This window comes from Suncus etruscus, chromosome 1 (genome assembly GCF_024139225.1).
Source record: "Suncus etruscus isolate mSunEtr1 chromosome 1, mSunEtr1.pri.cur, whole genome shotgun sequence".
In the NCBI taxonomy this organism is placed as follows: Eukaryota; Metazoa; Chordata; class Mammalia; order Eulipotyphla; family Soricidae; genus Suncus; species Suncus etruscus.
Window position 1 is genome coordinate 43178344 of NC_064848.1, and position 19819 is coordinate 43198162.

A 19819-nucleotide genomic window follows, 5' to 3' on the forward strand; every position below is an offset into this window, starting at 1 on the left:
ATGGGAGCTATTATGAGAATTTCTCTATCGAAAAGATAAAGCAGCATTACACTTCACACCCCTCCTATAACTGAGCTATATTTTTTATTTTTCCTTAATGACTATATTATAGTATCATTGAAAAGCAGGCATAAACTATCCTTTCATAAGGCAGAGTAGAGGAAAAACAGTAAATGTATTTTTCCTGAAAACTGTAATCCTATGATTCAAAGTTTGAATTAGACTTAAAGTATTTGACTTTTTATTATCTTGTTATAAATGAGTTATAGATATTTAGAAAGTAAACACATGATGGATTTTGAGAGAATGAATATATAAAAATGTTGTCTCTTAACATCCTCTCCTGATGGCAAAGGGAGTCCACAGAGAATACACATCAGTAATCAGCAGACTATGTGTTGTTAAATATACATTAAAAAGCATTTCACACTTTCATTTTTGCTAGTAACTATGAGATTTGCCTCAAGGTAGGACTTAAAAATCCTGCAATGTAATGTCAGGAATCTATTTCAGCATGGATAGAGGGAAATCTATTCAAACACTAAAATAACGACTTCATCATATTCTGGGACACAGCTCTCACTGCCAGGCCAGGACACTTTGCATCCCTCTGTGAATAACACTTGTTACAAGCCTGACTATAAGTAGAAAAAAAATGCATAAAATCTTTAAAATCAATAAAAAGATACTTAGTAATGACAGAAGAAAACTATAACTTTAAAATAGAGAAAGTTGCAGAAACTACCTTAGCCATGATTTAAGCATTATCATGTATCTCTCCCTCCCTCCCTCCCTACCAACCAACCAAACTACCTACATACCTTCCAATATTTGTAACTTTAATGTAATTAATATAATTATGACAAAATACCAACAAAATTAAATATTAAATATATTAAACATTAAATATATTTCGATAAAATACAAAATACAGGGTTAACAAAATGCCTTTTTTTTAATAAAATAACAAAGAATAATTACAGACTGGAGGAATTAAAAACAAACAATGTAAGATCTGAGAAAAATGCATTTGTAAGGAAACTGGCAAAAACAAAGTAAGATCTCTGAACTCATTAATAGTATGGTATCATTCTTAATTTATTGGTTTTAATGTATACTCTACCTATAAAAGATGCTGCATTACATAAAGCAGGAAAGAGAATTGTGTTATGTTTGTAAAAGAAAATTTTCTCCTGCTCAGCCTTGTGACCTAAAATTCTCACTGGATCACAATTGTGTGGTCTGACTCACTAATACTGGTTAGATAATAAGGAGATACTTACCATTCAATCACTTGACAAAATGAAGTTTTAGAAGTTATGTGATATTCCTTATAATGTTCTACCTTTGCATTCTATCATTTTATAAATATATGCGGGTGGTGTCATACCACTTACTTAATAACTTTATTTATTTATTTATTTATTTATTGGTTTTTGGGTCACACCTGGTGGCACTCAGGGGTTACTCCTGGCTCTGTTCCTGGCAGGCCTGGGGAACCATACGGGATGCTAGGATTCGAACCACCATTTGTTCTGGACTGGTTGCGTGCAAGGCAAACACCTTACTTCTGTGCTATCTCTCCAGCCCCAGGTGCCTATTACTTTATAAATTGTCAGACACAAACTGGATCTCAGGTCAAATAAGATTACACAACAATATACATAGAAAGTCTTACAATGGTGTGTGTACATGATTTTTGTACAGTTCTGGAGTCCTTCATTAGCTTATATCTTACAAAAGCATCATCCATAACATTGGTCTCCTTTACATCATTTATGTGGAGTCAGGAAAGAAAAGGCAAGTGTTGGTGTTGTAGGTAGAGAAATAGTGATTTTTACATAGATGATCTCATTTGAACCCTATAATTGCTTCCAGAGCATAGCAAATGTTTAAGATGAGAAACTAGAGGTAAATAAATAAAAGATGACTTATTAAGGCTGCCAAGATGCTTACTTGGGGTCCAGAACTTGAACCCAGAAAATCAGACACTTATTGTACAAATGGCTGTCATTGCATGATACTAGTTCCCAGGGACATAGTTTGTAATAATAATGAGTAGAATTTCTCTTGAACGTAACCCATATGTAGAGTACTTCAACCTTTTCTTCTACATAAGCTACCTTTTCCACCAAATCTTCACTGATTTATGGTGGGTTTTTTTTTTTGTTTGTTTGTTTTATATTTATTTTTATAGGAGCCCTTCATTTTGGGTCTTTTCTTAGGCTTAAATCCAACTTGAGAAAAGTAATTTCTTCTTCCGGTTCTGCCCAGGTAGCATGAACCTAAATCTAAAGCTTAATAATACACTGCTGTCAGCATCCAGTATTAAAACAAAACCTTAGACATGATAACAACTTTTCAAAACCATCTGAAGCATCTTCTATCAGCTTCATGTCATCCCTTTCACAATATATAAAAATCCATATTGTATCTCTTTTCTCTACTCTTGCCACGAAACCTACTGCTATTTTTAAAACCACTGCCTTTCAGGACCCCCCCCTTTTAATATTTTTTAAAAATATATTTTATTGAAACCATTGTGATTTACAAAGTCTTTCACAGTTGGGTTTCAGACATAGAATGAATAAGGGCCAATCCACCACCAATGTCCACCTCCCTCCACAAATCTTCCCAGAATGCATCCCATACTACCCACCCCCTACCCCCCGCAGCCTGCCAGTATAACAGACCTTTTTTGGAAGGGGAGGTCACACCTGGCAGCGCTCAGGGGCTACTCCTGGCTCTATGCTCAGAAATCGCTCCTGACAGGCTCAGCGGACCATATGGAATGCCGGGATTCAAACCACTGACCTTCTGCATGCAAGGCAAATGCCTTACCTTCATGCTATCTCTCTGGCCCCTAACAGGGCCATTTTAAGTTTAGATTGTTTGAAATGTCTTCTATCTTGAGAAACTAAAATTAAACCACCTGTTCTGATGGAAGTGGTTCAGGGAAATAAGGATTTTTAATTTTGCTGGTAGTCTGAATAACAAAAACAGCTTAATTTATAGAACAGGAGGAACACTTTATATTTACATACAAAAGATGTTGTGCTGATAAAGGTGCTTGAATAATCGAACAAATAACTACAATACACACAACACATATGCCTTCCAATTCAAGCAATTACAAGTGCCACCAAAGTTTTTCCGAAGATGTAATTATTTATATGTGATATCAAATTCCTAAGTAAAACTACAGCAAGAAACAGAGCTGATTTTTTTTTAAATGTTAACAGTCAATTTGCAAATTTAATGCTAGGGATATCGGTTTTAATACATTCTTGGGTAAACTAATGAAGGGACTTAGAAATCATCAGGGAAAAGGGTGGTATTAGTATTACTTTTTTTTTTTACATGACTGAGTTAATATATATTTATATATATATGTATATATATTTATTTGGTATATATATTTGTTTTTGGGGTCACACCTGGCAGAGCTCAGGGGTTACTCCTGGCTCTGCACTCAGAAATCGCTCCTGGCAGGCTCTGGGAATCAGATGGGATTCCAGGATTTGAACCACCATCCATCCTGAGTCAGCTGTGGACATGGCAAATGCACTACCACTGTGCTATCTCTCTGGCCCAGTAAAATATATTTTCTTTTTTATAAATTTTTATTGAGACCAATGTGAATTACAAGTTTTTCACAGTTATATTTAAGGTACACAGTGAGAGTAAAATAGGGTAATTCCCATCACCAGTGATGACCTCTCTCCACCACTGTTCCCAGCATGCTTCCATACCTCCACCCTTAGCCTGGACTGCTAATTAACAGGTCCCTTTTGTGTATAGCTTGTGGTTTGGGTCTCTCGGTTCTATTGTCACTAGCTCTTTAAATTAGATATTTAAGTCTGATCATTTTTTATTTCCACTCAATGCTCATGAGACTGCTTTGCCCGATACCATCCACTTTTTTTTCTCAGTTTGTAGGAAGACATAGAATTATTAGGTAGAACAAGATGATTCATGTTCTATGGTTCTGATTAAAAAAAAAAAAAAAGAAAGCAGGCAGGAGCTCCTGTCTAGAAGCTATAAATATGAATTTAAAAAGGGGGGGTAGTATGATGAGTTTTTTTAAATGTGGAATGACTCATAAGTTTTTGTTTATTTGTTTTTGCATAGGCACATCAAGTACTGGGGAAATTAGAAAGAAAATTCCCTGGCCTAAGGGATATAGGATGTCCCTACCATTGAAGTATACTGTCATGAGCCCGATTACAGGCTCTGGACCTGTTCACTGTTGAACCCCAAAGTCTTTCTTTGTGGTGCCAGGAAATGTTCTGCTTGGTTTGGGTTGTCAAAATTAGTCCTAATTTTTTGAAGGTCACTATACTAGAAATAATCACAGTCCCATGCACTGAATCTCAAAACAGTGTTTTAAGACTTCTCTGATAAGGCAGGACTTTCCATGAGTGGCCACAGGCATGTTACTGAAAATAATTTAACTGGTATTCCGTCCAAGAGCTGTTTTTTTAATCAGCAAGTGTGAACTAGCATTTGGAAGTCATTAAGATTTCTATAAGAACTCAAAGAATGAATTTTGGGGGGGTAAAGGAGAGTACTTGGGAACATCAATGGAGTAGACAATGATTGTGGTATTGATGGTGGTGGGATTGATGGTGAAACTATTGTATGCCTAAAACTCAAGTATGAATAACTTTGTAAATCATAGTGCTTTAATTTATAAAAGAATACATTTTAAAAATGTATCTTTACTTAAATTAAGAATTATTTGATTGACTGATTAGGGAATTGTCCCTCCTCAGAGAGAGCTTAAAGGACATATCAAAATCTAGTCTCCTCTTTCATGTCAAATTTTAGAAATGCATAAGAACCACAAAAGGATAATATCACAGAATAAGTAATATAATAAAAATACAATGTGTTATCACTGTGAACAATTTATAGGCTGAATAAACACCACAGTGATGGTCTTATTTTGTGCATGAAGAATAAACTAAACCGGAATGTACAACTAGACTCTTGTCCTTTCCAATCAACTTTGTAACTGGCAAGTCAATTTGTTTAGGCTCCTATTTGTAACCAGAGTTCAGTGACCTTTAACCTTTCATGAGAAATGCTATTTATAAAATACTGTTAAATGAAATTTCAGGTATTACTATAAGTATTGATTTCCTAAATGCATAACTAGTTATACTATTAATTAAAATATAAACAACACCAAAGAACCTGGACTTATCAACCATTTTTTACATGGTTCAAAACAAAGTATAAAATACTTTAAATATTTACATCTAAGTATCTTAAATGAAACAATTTCTTTTTACTATTTTTTTTTGGAATGGATGGTTGTTACTCAGTAAAAATCTAGCACCCAATTCTCTAAGGTCTTCAAAATAATTCAAAAGAATTTTATTGGTAGTAAGATCAACTGTCATGGTTTTAATGGTTTTACTGCAGGCTTTCTTCATACCAAAGTGCCTTATCTGACTCATATATTTTAATATCAAGATAAAATAAGATTGATTAGTTTTTACTTGGGGAGAGAGATAATAAAGAAGAAATATAAAAGATAAAAAGACAGGGTTGAAGAGAGAGTTCAATGAGTATAGAGTTAGCCTTGCACTAGAAAAACTCAGTTTCAATTTCTAGTACCCATATGATGCCTCAAGCTCTGCCAGAAGTGATAAGGGATTTAGGAGGGCCTTAAACAACAACAACAAAGACAGTGACAGAAGTGAGGCTAAATATAGAGCTTTGTGATAAATTGTCAGATGTCTTCATGTCCAGAGATCCCTTGGTCCAAGAATGAGTCCAACATAGTACTGGTAGCTACTGTCATGTCACAAGACAAAGAAAGAACAATTAGTTTTTTTGACCACAGATGAAAATGAGGAACAATGAAGACATAGACATTTGGGCCCTATTTACTCTAGAAACATGCAAATTATTAAGAAATAAGCAAATAGATGAACTCTAAAAGTCAGGTGCATAATAATTTAAATTGTCTATTATACAAATATTGACTTAATTGTAAGTCAGATTTATCCAAATCTAAAGAAAAATTCTAAAGTGATCAGTTAAAATCTAAAAATCCTCATTCCAAATAAAATGTCATTGAGACATAATTTCTAAATTTTCCGTCTCTATTTGCACAGTTTTCTGTCAAGGGTCTGGAGATAGCCCAGTGTTTTGTACATATGTCTAGCCATGTACCTGATCTGGGTTTGATTCTTGGTAGCATAGACTTTGGCCTGACTTTTGCCATGTGTAGCCCTAGACTCTGCCTAGGACTGCAAGGGTACCTGGGTAATCTCTAGCATTACTGGGATGAGCAGTACTGTACCTTGGGCATTGTTTTAAACCACCAAGGTATCTGGGAATCACTAGTAGGATCTGGGAATCACTAGTGGGATCCTTGATCCTCCAAAGTACTGCTATGGAAGTTTCTTTCCCCACAAAGAGGGACAGATGAGATTGCAGGTGAGATTTTACATGTCTAACATAAGCTCCAATACTGACTCCTGGCACCATATGACACTGAGCACCACTGGTGTCAGCCTCCAGAACTGCTGGTCCTGAACTGAGCTGCATGGCTTATCAAGTACTGCCTGAAGTGAAACCTGGGTTCTATTGAAATTGCTTGTAGGCCCCAGATAATATTACATACAATCATTATTAGAAAGATCATTTTCACAAATGGTTTCCTTTTTTTTTTTTTTTTTTTTTTTTTTTTTTTTTTTATAATTTTTTATTATGAATTATGAGAACAAAAGATGCAAAGAAAGAGGATAAGGTAAAGTTACAGTGGAAGGACAATCACCCATAACATAATTATCAGAAGAAGTCCCCTTGCTGATATCTTAACTTTGAATTTTCACCAAAAAAAGTTAAGATAAATAAAACAGAATCCATGTGCAATTACTTTTTCCCTCAAGTCCCCAGATTGTAGCACATTATAATATTTCTTAACAGCACACAAGGCAATCTAAAGCCATCAAGCTTACGTAACTCCTTAAACATTAGAGGCATAGTGTTTTTTACATTTCCATGTACATGCATATTAGCTTAAGTTAACCTCAAATTTTAAGTGGGTGTGTTTTAAGGATTAGAGTCAAAGGAGCACAGTAAAAACGGTGTTAGAGTGGCAATTGTTGTTTGCATAGGCCCACCAAAATATGAGAGGCATGGAAAGGAATAGCCTTGGCCTAAATACAAAGAGATCCTACCCCTGAAGTTTCCTGGCATAAGACCAGCTCTAGGCCTCAGGAAAGTTATCGTTCGCTCCAAGACATTGTCCGTAGCGCCAACACACTTATCACAGAGTCTCTGTTGTTGGTCTCATGTTTCTGTATTAAAGATTCTGGAATCTGCATGTCCTACATTGAAGTCATGATGAGGAGTGCCTTCTCGTTTCACTTCACCATGAAAGGGGAATGCAGGAAGCCCTGTCCTATAAGCAGGTTGTTGTTGTTGTTAAGTCTTCTCAGTGTTAAAGGAAGTCTCTTTTGAGCAGGACGATGTCTGAGCAGTGGTAGGGTCTTCCGTGGTAGAGGATTGCTTCCAGGTGATGTTATAGACAAACCTCACCATAAATGGGCAATACAGCAAGCCCTGTCCAGTAAACAGGTCATTGTTCTTGTTGTCTTCTCAGTGCTAAGGGATGTCTCTTTTGAGTAGATCGATGTCAGAGCAGCTGTAGGGTCGTCCCTGGTACAGGAATGCTTCCGGGTGATGTTATATACAACCTTGGATGTTTTGTAAATGTCTTCTGTAGATCAAGGGGTAAATGGAGAATGTCCATTCTTCTGAGGCCTGTGCCAGGTCTTTATGTCAATGTTCAGGGTGTAAGGTCTCATTGTACTACAAGATTTGTGTGTTCCCCTTTCTATTAGATAAGAACTTATTGGTATGTATAGTATTTTCCCATGTCAGTGTGCCTACGCAAACAAGATATAAAGCCACGTGGTGCTATCAGATATATGGGGGCATAAGAACATTTCCAACAAGACCCATGACTTGGTTCAAACATAAGTATTAAACTGAGGGATTCTTTCACACCAAATTCCATATTGAGTAGTTCACAAAGAGAAGATAAAAAAAAATGGGGGGGGATCATCACTGTATAAGAAAGTATTTAGCAAAAGTTATAGCCGTCAAAGAAAACACGCATAAAATGTTGAAAAGATATGTGTCCTTTTTATGCCTTTTAAAATAGTTGTGTGGGTGTTAACTCTAGGGCACCACTTTGGTCTGTGAATTAGGACTCAAGAGTACTTAAGTTAGAAAGGGTAAAAAAGGAGTAATGATGATAGGAGTTAAAGAAGTTAAAGAGAAATATGAACTTATGAAGGGGTATGCAAAAGGGCAGAGTACAAAATGGACATTCTGCATACATAAAAACATAATTCAATGATAGTGAGTACTAGTAATGTTTCTTGTGAGAGTACTATTAATGTTTCTTGTGCGCGCGGGGGCAATAGCCCCCACGCGATTTTGAAAATGTAGACTGGACAGAGATTACCAGTGCCAGCCAAACCTCCTCCTGCCTGACTCCCGGCTCCCAGGAAGGAGAGATCCTTCAAGAAGCTGGGAGAACAGAAGTTCAGAGCCCCACCCAGACCCTCCCTAAGGAGCCGCATGGATAGTGGGGGAAGGCCTAGGGTCCTTCAAGCTCCACCAAGGGACCCAACTCACCGGCTTGCCCAGGGGTGTGGCCCGGGGAAGCCCTGGAGATCTGGAGCAAGGCGGCAGAGGGGTGCTGGGGTTACCCAAATCCCGCACCCCCCCTAGGCCTGGCCAAGCAGGCCTCCGGCATGGCGTGGGCCTGCCAAACCTCCTCCTGCCTGACTCCCGGCTCCCAGGAAGGAGAGATCCTTCAAGAAGCTGGGAGAACAGAAGTTCAGAGCCCCACCCAGACCCTCCCTAAGGAGCCGCATGGATAGTGGGGGAAGGCCTAGGGTCCTTCAAGCTCCACCAAGGGACCCAACTCACCGGCTTGCCCAGGGGTGTGGCCCGGGGAAGCCCTGGAGATCTGGAGCAAGGCGGCAGAGGGGTGCTGGGGTTACCCACATCCCGCACCCCCCCTAGGCCTGGCCAAGCAGGCCTCCGGCATGGCGTGGGCCTGCCAAACCTCCTCCTGCCTGACTCCCGGCTCCCAGGAAGGAGAGATCCTTCAAGAAGCTGGGAGAACAGAAGTTCAGAGCCCCACCCAGACCCTCCCTAAGGAGCCGCATGGATAGTGGGGGAAGGCCTAGGGTCCTTCAAGCTCCACCAAGGGACCCAACTCACCGGCTTGCCCAGGGGTGTGGCCCGGGGAAGCCCTGGAGATCTGGAGCAAGGCGGCAGAGGGGTGCTGGGGTTACCCAAATCCCGCACCCCCCCTAGGCCTGGCCAAGCAGGCCTCCGGCATGGCGTGGGCCTGCCAAACCTCCTCCTGCCTGACTCCCGGCTCCCAGGAAGGAGAGATCCTTCAAGAAGCTGGGAGAACAGAAGTTCAGAGCCCCACCCAGACCCTCCCTAAGGAGCCGCATGGATAGTGGGGGAAGGCCTAGGGTCCTTCAAGCTCCACCAAGGGACCCAACTCACCGGCTTGCCCAGGGGTGTGGCCCGGGGAAGCCCTGGAGATCTGGAGCAAGGCGGCAGAGGGGTGCTGGGGTTACCCAAATCCCGCACCCCCCCCTAGGCCTGGCCAAGCAGGCCTCCGGCATGGCGTGGGCCTGCCAAACCTCCTCCTGCCTGACTCCCGGCTCCCAGGAAGGAGAGATCCTTCAAGAAGCTGGGAGAACAGAAGTTCAGAGCCCCACCCAGACCCTCCCTAAGGAGCCGCATGGATAGTGGGGGAAGGCCTAGGGTCCTTCAAGCTCCACCAAGGGACCCAACTCACCGGCTTGCCCAGGGGTGTGGCCCGGGGAAGCCCTGGAGATCTGGAGCAAGGCGGCAGAGGGGTGCTGGGGTTACCCAAATCCCGCACCCCCCCTAGGCCTGGCCAAGCAGGCCTCCGGCATGGCGTGGGCCTGCCAAACCTCCTCCTGCCTGACTCCCGGCTCCCAGGAAGGAGAGATCCTTCAAGAAGCTGGGAGAACAGAAGTTCAGAGCCCCACCCAGACCCTCCCTAAGGAGCCGCATGGATAGTGGGGGAAGGCCTAGGGTCCTTCAAGCTCCACCAAGGGACCCAACTCACCGGCTTGCCCAGGGGTGTGGCCCGGGGAAGCCCTGGAGATCTGGAGCAAGGCGGCAGAGGGGTGCTGGGGTTACCCAAATCCCGCACCCCCCCTAGGCCTGGCCAAGCAGGCCTCCGGCATGGCGTGGGCCTGCCAAACCTCCTCCTGCCTGACTCCCGGCTCCCAGGAAGGAGAGATCCTTCAAGAAGCTGGGAGAACAGAAGTTCAGAGCCCCACCCAGACCCTCCCTAAGGAGCCGCATGGATAGTGGGGGAAGGCCTAGGGTCCTTCAAGCTCCACCAAGGGACCCAACTCACCGGCTTGCCCAGGGGTGTGGCCCGGGGAAGCCCTGGAGATCTGGAGCAAGGCGGCAGAGGGGTGCTGGGGTTACCCAAATCCCGCACCCCCCCTAGGCCTGGCCAAGCAGGCCTCCGGCATGGCGTGGGCCTGCCAAACCTCCTCCTGCCTGACTCCCCCACAAATGGTTTCCTAATGGATTTTTTTGTTCTTTTCCTACAGCATTAATTCAAGTATTAAGACAAGTGAGAATGAGTAAAAGGCCTAATGATCATAGTTCAGATTTATCCAGCTTGGTACTCAATCAAATGAAAGTTAACGTGCTTTGCATATGAGAGCCCCTCAGTTTGATCCCTGGCACAATAAAAAAAACAAAATACGACCAAGAACCCCTACCCCAAGTAACAGTAATTTCCATGTTAAAAATTGATGAAGGTATCAGATAGCACAGAGGGTAGGGCACTTGCCTTAGATGTGCTTGGTCAAGGTTTGTCTCCAACACTTGATATTGGTCTTATATAGTCTCAGAGTAACCACTGAGCACAGAGCCAGAAGTCCTGAGTATCATCAGATGTAGTGTCCCAGAACTCCAATAGATAAAACCATGCTATTTAAAACTGAATGACAATTTTACCAAATTTTCTAAGCTCAAGTCTGTTTTGGAGAGGATCTCAAGTGGAAATGAGACCCAGAGACCTCTTTTGGCAACACTGGCCAACTAGATAGGCTAGGATGTGGTGCTGCTTGGATCCTGTGATGCCAGAGATTACTTCTGCCATATCAGTAATGCTTAGGGCCCTTCCATAACGGAACTCAGAGGTGCTGAGGGTCCATGGTTACCAGGGACTGAACTGTAGCTGGTAACCTGCAAGACATGCATCAAAAACCTTGCAGTAGCTCCTACATGTTTTAGGATTATGAGTAAGCAAATAGGGCATATATCAATAGATACCACTGGTAATATAATGAAACAATATGTTGAGATATACTGTAACATGAGTAACTTTCAAAGTAATTATGGTAAGAATAAAGAAAGTCTAATCCAAATGATTGCTGCTAACATCTCCATCATAAAAAATCTGGAAAAGGTAAAAAAGTGTATGTATAGAAATGTAATTAGTGGCTTAGAGTAAGGGAAAGGGACTTTAGAGGGACGGGTTTCTATACACGCTCTATAACATTAACTGCACTGATATTCATGATGCTACAGAATGAACAATTTAAGCTAGTAGATTTATATAAATTATACCTCATCGACGTTACCATATACACCCAAGTATAAGCCAAGCTTTTAGGCACAAACCTGAACTCGGTTTATACTCAGGTCATACCGGTTATTTGATTCGGTGCATATGCACCAAATCAAGTGCATGTAGTCTCTAGTCATCTTCTGTGTCTGCTGGAGGAGACAGTGGTTCAGCTCAGTCCATAAGTCGCAGCTGAGCTGAAGAGGTAGGTGGCTGAACTGAACTGGATGCCACTGAACTATTTAACCCACAATATTCAACGGCACATTTAATTAAATGAAAAACCCATTTAAGGCAGTAAAGTCGTGTAAATAAATGTTTATAAATCCTGAATCCTTATAATCAGGGGCTTTGAAGTCTAAGATTTTTAACCATTTATTTACAACACTTTACTGTCTTAAATGGTTTTTTATGGATTCCTCAATTATTGTAATTGTTTTAGGTATATATATTTATTTTTGAAATTTACCAGTGGCTGCTGCATTTTACCAGTGGCTTCTACTTGAGTTGCTAAGCTTTCCCAGTTTTTCGGGTAAAATTAGAGGGTTGGCTTATACACAGGTTGGTTATATTCAAGTATATAGGTACTTAAATTATAAATTCACAAATTATCATGCTCACAACTCCTCACTTACAACTTTTCCTATCTACAGACTGTCTTACATCTTGCCTCCTGCATTCTAAGGCCAGAATGAAATGCATGAGCCTCCTCCCATTCTCTCCTACCAGTAAGAAAACACACAATGGGGGATTAAACAACAGAATTTCTTTCTTCTTTTTTTCTTTTATCTTTATTTAAGCACCCTGATTACAAACATGATTATAGTTGGGCTTCAGTCATAAAAAGAACACCTCCCTTCACCAGCGTAACATTCCCACCACCAATGTCCCCAATATTCCTCCCCCCACCCCGTCATCCCCACCTGTATTTGAGACACGCATTATACTTCCTCTCATTCACTGACATCATCACCATAGTTGTCAGTGTAGTTATTTCTCTAACTGCACTCACCACTCTTGTGGTGAGCTTTATATTGTGAGCCAGTCCTTCCAGCCCACATCTCAATTGTCTCTGGGCATCATTAAAATGATGTCTTTTATTTTTCTTAAAATCATAGGAGGGCCCGTGAGGTGGCGCTAGAGGTAAGGTGCCTGCCTTGCAAGCACTAGCCAAGGAAGGACTGCGGTTTGATCCCCCAGTGTCCCATATGGTCCCCCCAAGCCAGGGGCAATTTCTGAGTGCTTAGCCAGGAGTAACCTCTGAGCATCAAATGGGTGTGGCCCAAAAATACCAAAAACAAACAAACAAACAAACAAAAAACAAAAACCCATAGGAGAGGGGCCAAAGCGATGGTGCAAGTGGTAAGGCATCTGATTTGCACGCACTAGCCTGGCATCCCAAATGGTTCCCATGCCAGAAGCAATTTCTGAGCACATAGCCAAGAGTAACCCAAGCATCACCAATGTAGTCGAAAAACTAAAAAAAAAAAAAACAAAAAACAAAAAACAAAAAAAAACAAATCTATAGATGAGTGAGACTATTCTATGTCTATCTCAGCACAATAGATTCCATGTGAGTGAAATAAGTGAGAGAGAGAGATGCAGAATAGTCTCACTCAACTGTGGGTTTTAAGAAAAATAAAAGACATTTTTGTGTCTACGGCCATACCACCTTGAACGTGCCTGATCTTGTCTGATCTCGGAAGCTAAGCAGGGTTGGGCCTGGTTAGTACTTGGGAGTCCACCTGGAAATACCGGGTGCTGTAGGCTTAAAAAAAAGAAGACATTTTTACAATAATTTTTAGAGACAAAAGAGAGGAGCGGCTGGAAGGTCCAGCTCATGACATGAAGCTCCCCACAAAGAGTGATGAGTGCAGTTAGAGAAATAGCTACATTGAGAACTATCATAACAAAGTGAATGAATGAGGGAAGTAGAAAGCCTGGCTAGAGTACAGAAGGGGATGGGGTGGGGAAAAGGGAGATTTGGGACATTGGTGATGGGAATGTTACACTGGTGAATGGGAGTGTTCTTTACATGACTGAACCCAACTAGAATCATATTTGTAATCAAGGTTTTTACATAAAGATATTAATAAAAATTAAAAAATAAATTCCATGTACAACCATGTGAAATTCATGTAAAATAGAATTTCCACTTAAAATATTTTTAATAATGTATGTGAATTTATAGTAAATTACTAACATAGAAAGTTTTACATATATCTAGGAGTAAGCTAATATATGATATATTAAAGGGTTGTACAGTTTTATGAGGTAAGAGACTGCTTCCAAACACAGCATGACTGTTATCAGGCAGGTATGCATTAGAGACAAACAACTTCACAAACACTTGAAGAAAATGATGAGGAAGTCATAGTTAATTTGCTTTAACTTGTCTCCATCCACCTTTGTGTTGGCCTTTTAGGTAGGCATATGTCAGGAATGACTGTGAAATTAGTAAATATACATTCTAACTGGTAGGTCATTTCAGGAGCAAGTAATGAGATTCTATAATTGTTAAAAACAAAACAAAACAAAAACAGTTTTTTTTGTTTTGTTTTTGGTCAGACCTGGCGTGCTCACAGGTTACTCTCAGCTTTGGACTTTCAGTTTATTCCCAGTAATATTCATTGCTAGGGACTGAATAGAGGACTCTTCCTCACAGATTACTATGTGCAGAGCCCACTGAGTTATCTTTTGGCCTTCAGACTGTTATTTCAGACTATATTAGTAGGGACTTTCCATCAACTTAGTAGATGATGAGCTCATGGATACCACTTATGAGTTAGAAAATGCTATCTCTGGAGATGAAAGTGGTAAGAATTTGACTGGAAAACTCTTGTGGAAGCACTCTGAGCACTGTGTTTAAAAAAATATATATATATATTAATTTTGTAGCTGTTATCAAAGTTTGGTCACCAGATTTCCAGTGGCAGAGATCATGACATTAGGCAATGTAGGACCAGTGCCAGGAACTGAACTCAATAATTCATGTGTGTAAAGGCAGGCACTCTACCACTAAACCACATGCTTAGTGGTCCCCTTACAAAGCTTCAAAGTGAAAACATGAAAGTTATGAAACTTTAATTTATTTTTATTTCCCATTCTTCAACAGTAGTCATCTACTTTAAAACTCAAATGCATCCAAATGCAACAGACAGATATCTCAATTTAAGCTGTTTTTAAATACTCTTTTAAACTTTTCGTTTTGAAAAAGAGTTGAACTAGCCATTTACAAAAGCCAATTTTATTTCCTTTTTGGATAGATGAGGTTTCTCTTTCCTTTGTATGACTTGGCAATCCTAAATATGCATGGATTTTGGTGTTTGTGTACCTTCATATAGACAGAAAAGCAGGCAAGAAAAGAAGATGAATACAAATGGAAAAAACAAAACAGAAAAAAATAATTAAAAATAATAGATTCCAGGAAACTCTCTGGGAAAATTTTTAGGCAATGTTATGACAATTTCTGAGAAACACTTGAAATTATGTGGGGGAAAACTTGGCATACTTATTTGTTTTAGAAAATTTACATTTAAACACATATTTCTTGCAAGTACTTTCTAACAAAGAATGTAGCACTAGCACATACAATATACACTGGAACAATTTGGTTGTGTAAGAATGTAGCACTAGCACATACAATATACACTGGAACAATTTGGTTGTGTAAGTAAAATTATATTCTTTTACCCACAGCACTTTTCATTTATTTAAGCTTTTCCAGTAATTTAGGTTAATGTTCCTAGGAGGCCAGTTGAAACAACTATATTATCTATAGGCAGACTTTACATCATAGAGTAAATGACTTAAATTACATGTTATTTAAAAAAAAATTCAACATTAGTTTTGGGCAATGAAGTCCCTATATCGATTTCCATGATTTGTAAGTTCATATTTTATCTTCAGAATATGTTAAAAGCTCCATCCTTGCTCTTTCTCTTCTGTCTAACCAGAGATGTCATAAGAAATACACATCAAAAAAGAAAAACCTCAAACAAAATAAAAATTGGGTTTTATCTGTTACTATGTGTTTAAGTTCATAAAACATCTGTTGTGGAAATCAAACAAAACCAGTTTTTCTCCTCAACTCAATGCATTGTGATCAGAAATCAAATCTGCATGCAACCAAGTTTAAAATATATTAGCTTGCTATAATTATAAGTTAATGCTAATTCATAATGTGCACACTATAAAGAATGTGTTTTTTTCTATTTCTCCTTTATTTTATCCCAGGAGTGAATGTTATATAGATACCAAACCTTTAGAAAGTTAGATCTCTCAGAAAACTTCTTAGTAAAAAACCTTTTTGTCAAGGTGAAAGCCTATCTAGCTTTTGTTACCACACATGCCAATACTAAATCTTTATCTTCATGAAGAATTCTTGCATGTAATAATTTAAAATATTGCACACACATGTGTGAATACTCATATATATCTATATGAGTATTCACACATGTGTGTGAGTGCAATATTTTAAATATATATATATATATACACACACACACACATACATACAATAAAATTCCCACTCTTGGTCCACTCTTGCATATGAACCTCTTTATAAGGCAGTTAGTTGTACTTTATAGAATATTTGCTTTGCAGTTTGGTCTTATCAACATTAAATTTACGAATTACTTGTAAATATGTAAAAATTTCAAAAATGCTTCTCCTTTAATGAAATAAAAAAATGCAAAAAAATAAAAAAAATGCATGACTCTTTACTGCAGTTGATAAAAGGAAAAATCAATATGCATGCATATACAATGTATGTGTAGTTTGTCACCTGTTTTCCAATATAAATTTTTCTTTTATTTCTACTTTTTGTTTGCTTTTGGGTACCACCCGAAAGTACTGAGAGGTTACTCCTGGCTCTGTTCTCAGAAATAGTTCCTGGCAGGCTTGGGGGACCATATGAGATGTCGGGGATCAAACTTGGGTCCATCCCAGGTTGTCTGCATGCAAGGCAAACGCACTATTGCTGTGTTATCACTCCAGCCCCAAATATTTCTTTTATTTCTAATTCATATTTTAAAATGTTTTCACAGCAAAAAGGATCATTCCAAACAAACAAACAAAAAAACCTGATAAACTGAACAGTACTCTCTTCTTTAAAGATGACCTCTTTGGCTAAGATAAAATAATTAAAAGGTCAAGAACTAACTTTAAACAGTTCTTATAATTTATAAAATACACCCAGTTTTGAACAATAATTCACTTTGCTATAGACTGTACAAAAAACAAAAGTCTTTAAAAAATGAATGTACATGTTTGTGGAACAGATAAGAATATGTAATTTATACAGGGCTATCACATTTTTCCTCAATAAAAGTCTGTACAGCATTTTATTTAAAAATGGTTTGATTAAGATAGATCACTTTAGAATTACAACATATTTAATCAGAGAAATTTCAGCTAAGCTTATTAAAAAGCCTGTCAAGATTTCTTCTCTGTACTAAGGAATTTTAGCTTGTATAGCTTAGAATCAGTCATAAGCATCTTCTCTATAGATATTTGTTTGCAAATAAAGCAAACTCTTTGCTATGCCATATATAAAAACTTCTAGATGAATATAATACTTTTTGCAATGTCTAGAATAGCTCTTCAAAGATTCAAAAGTACCTTTTAAATTACCTAGCTTCACTCTAACCAAAACAGAGAAATTCTTAAAGAACTGATGTTTTAACATTTAATAATAGTATTTTAGGAATCACTGAAGTTGGAAAATTCCTAAGTCCAGCCAATATTCTTAGTACAACAACCTTAATGATAGAATTAATTATAAGTCCTTAGCCTTAGCATAACATAGAATATCTAATTATGTCTGAGTTAAAACAGAATGAAGTTCCAAATTTTAATCACATTAATGTAATTTACACATTTAGATAGGAAATAGAGAATGAAAGAGATGACATATAAATTTGAGACTTGGTTTTGTCAATGATCATGTGCATGACTGTAAAATCAGCAACAACTAGCTTCTTTTTCCCTTACATATATAAAAGAAATCTTAGTAAAACATTTTAAGCATCATTATATCAAAACTTTATTATTTGACTATCGCTACCTAAAATCTGGACACACAAGTCATTTTTGATTAAATATTTTAAGCACTTTGCTAGCATATTCTCCTTTAATCAATTATCTTCAGAATGCACGTGTTTAAAATGGGAAAACAACCTATGAGTAATTGAATTATTTCATTTTGTGGATGCTTCTCTTGATGTCTGGGGCACCTCATTGACCAGATATACTATGATCAGTTCAATTGAAAACGTTCCTTGAAAACTAGGTAAAGTGCTTAAAAAGTTCCCAAGGGGCTTTGGAAACTCCCCACAGCACATCAGTAAGATATGTGAAAATTTTGTAACTTGAAACTCAAACATTCCAAAATAAATATGTTCTGCTTCGATATGTATGCATATAAATATGTAAGTATCTGTATCCTGCAAGTGATCTTTGAAAGTTACAAGAAACAAAAGTATTTATACATGAGATAACTTCCTTAATTTAGCTCCCTAAATAGATGCAAGTTAATTATTTGGGGATGATCACTTACTGAGAGGCTAGATAGAAGATCATTTTATCATCTTAGACAGCAAAGGTTTAGTTACAAGTCCTCAGAGAAAACACTAGAAGCAGAAGAAAGAACAAGGATTGTTCCTGCAAGTGGTCTTGTTTTTCTCTCCTTCAGACATAATGATAAACCCAGGCTTCTAGGACACCTATAAATCTGCATGATCTTCAATAAACAAAACTCACCAGAGTCCTTCGAATATTTTCTGCTTTAAGGTCTATGGTTTTCTACCACAACCAACACTCTGCCACAGAGTTTGCTGAAAACTTTCATATATCTGGGAATTTGTGCTCTTCATTTCTAAATGTAAATGCCAAAGACCCTGGCACTTCCTGACACATTTCAGAACATGTCCTATGAACCACAAACTTTTCATGATGATGATTCTACACACCACGTCATGAGAGAATGTTTGAATATTTTATAGCTATAATCCTAATCTTTCAAGTTTTATCTGTGCAGCTAATACAGTATATCAGCTGAGTCCCCCAACGTGAACAACTCTATCTCATGTATTGTACTTTAAATTACTTTACAACGAAAGTTGATACAACGAAAGTTGATTTAACAACCCTAAGGAACTTTCACATATTCAGTAGGATGTAAGGGAGTAGGATGAGCAAGGGATGGAATACACACTAAGCAGTATTCCATAAAACAACTCAGATCGAATATTCCATAAAACACACTGAGGACTGAGTATGTGATTGAACAGAAAGATGTATTGGGAGATTTAACTCTGTTCTTCTCTGGGTATAAGAATAGCAGACGAACACTAAGATTAATTTCCTGCTTGAGCATTCATCAGGGAACAACACATTATTACTTGTAACACTTACACAAGACTGTTGATAGATACACTTTCCTTTGATTGCTCAGATTAAATGTGCGCCTTTAAAAGGCACCCACACATGTGTATAATTATAAATCCGCATATGCATTAACAGTTTGTGTTTCTGTATACTTCCAAGAAACTATCCAAGTAGAAATTAAACATTGTATTTGGCTACCAAACGGAAGAATTCAGGGTTGGTGGCTGTCTGAATAAATATAGATCAAAGCCAGAATAATGACGAGTAAATAATCAATATATGTAACTATGACAAAAATTCAAATTCAGAAGAAAGGAAAGGAGGAGGCATGCATTATAGAGTACAAGGTAATAACCACGTCTGCATGCCTTAATACCCTCTTGTCCCAGCAGTCCTGACTTTCTAAGCAACCCACTTCTCCACATTAATGGTAGTCATTTGGAGAGCAGCAAACGTGCCATTAGAAGCACTTTTACAAGTGTATATTCATCCACCAATTAGCTTAATGTGGCTGCTTTCTGCATATTTTCTATCCAGGCTTGCACAAATCTTATTAATATTTCCCCCTAGCGTTTTGACAGATTACCTTGTCATTACACATCCTGGAGCCTTTTAAACAATATGGGTAAACTACTGTTTGTGAGGTTAATGACAATTATCCCCTAATTACTGCATAAGTCACTCAGTCCACTTTATCTCATAGGCAGGGTTCTGCGCTGTGTATCTGCCATTGTGTCACCATAAATGAATCTT

The 19819-nt window shown here is 38.6% G+C and overlaps 1 protein-coding gene and 1 pseudogene across 1 annotated transcript in view; one reads left to right on the top strand and one right to left on the bottom strand.

The window, feature by feature from the left end:
• The window catches only part of BNC2 (basonuclin 2), a 333090-nt gene that overhangs the window by 20397 nt on the left and 292874 nt on the right, over positions 1–19819 (bottom strand).
• LOC125995212 (uncharacterized) lies at positions 13333–13447 on the top strand (annotated as a pseudogene).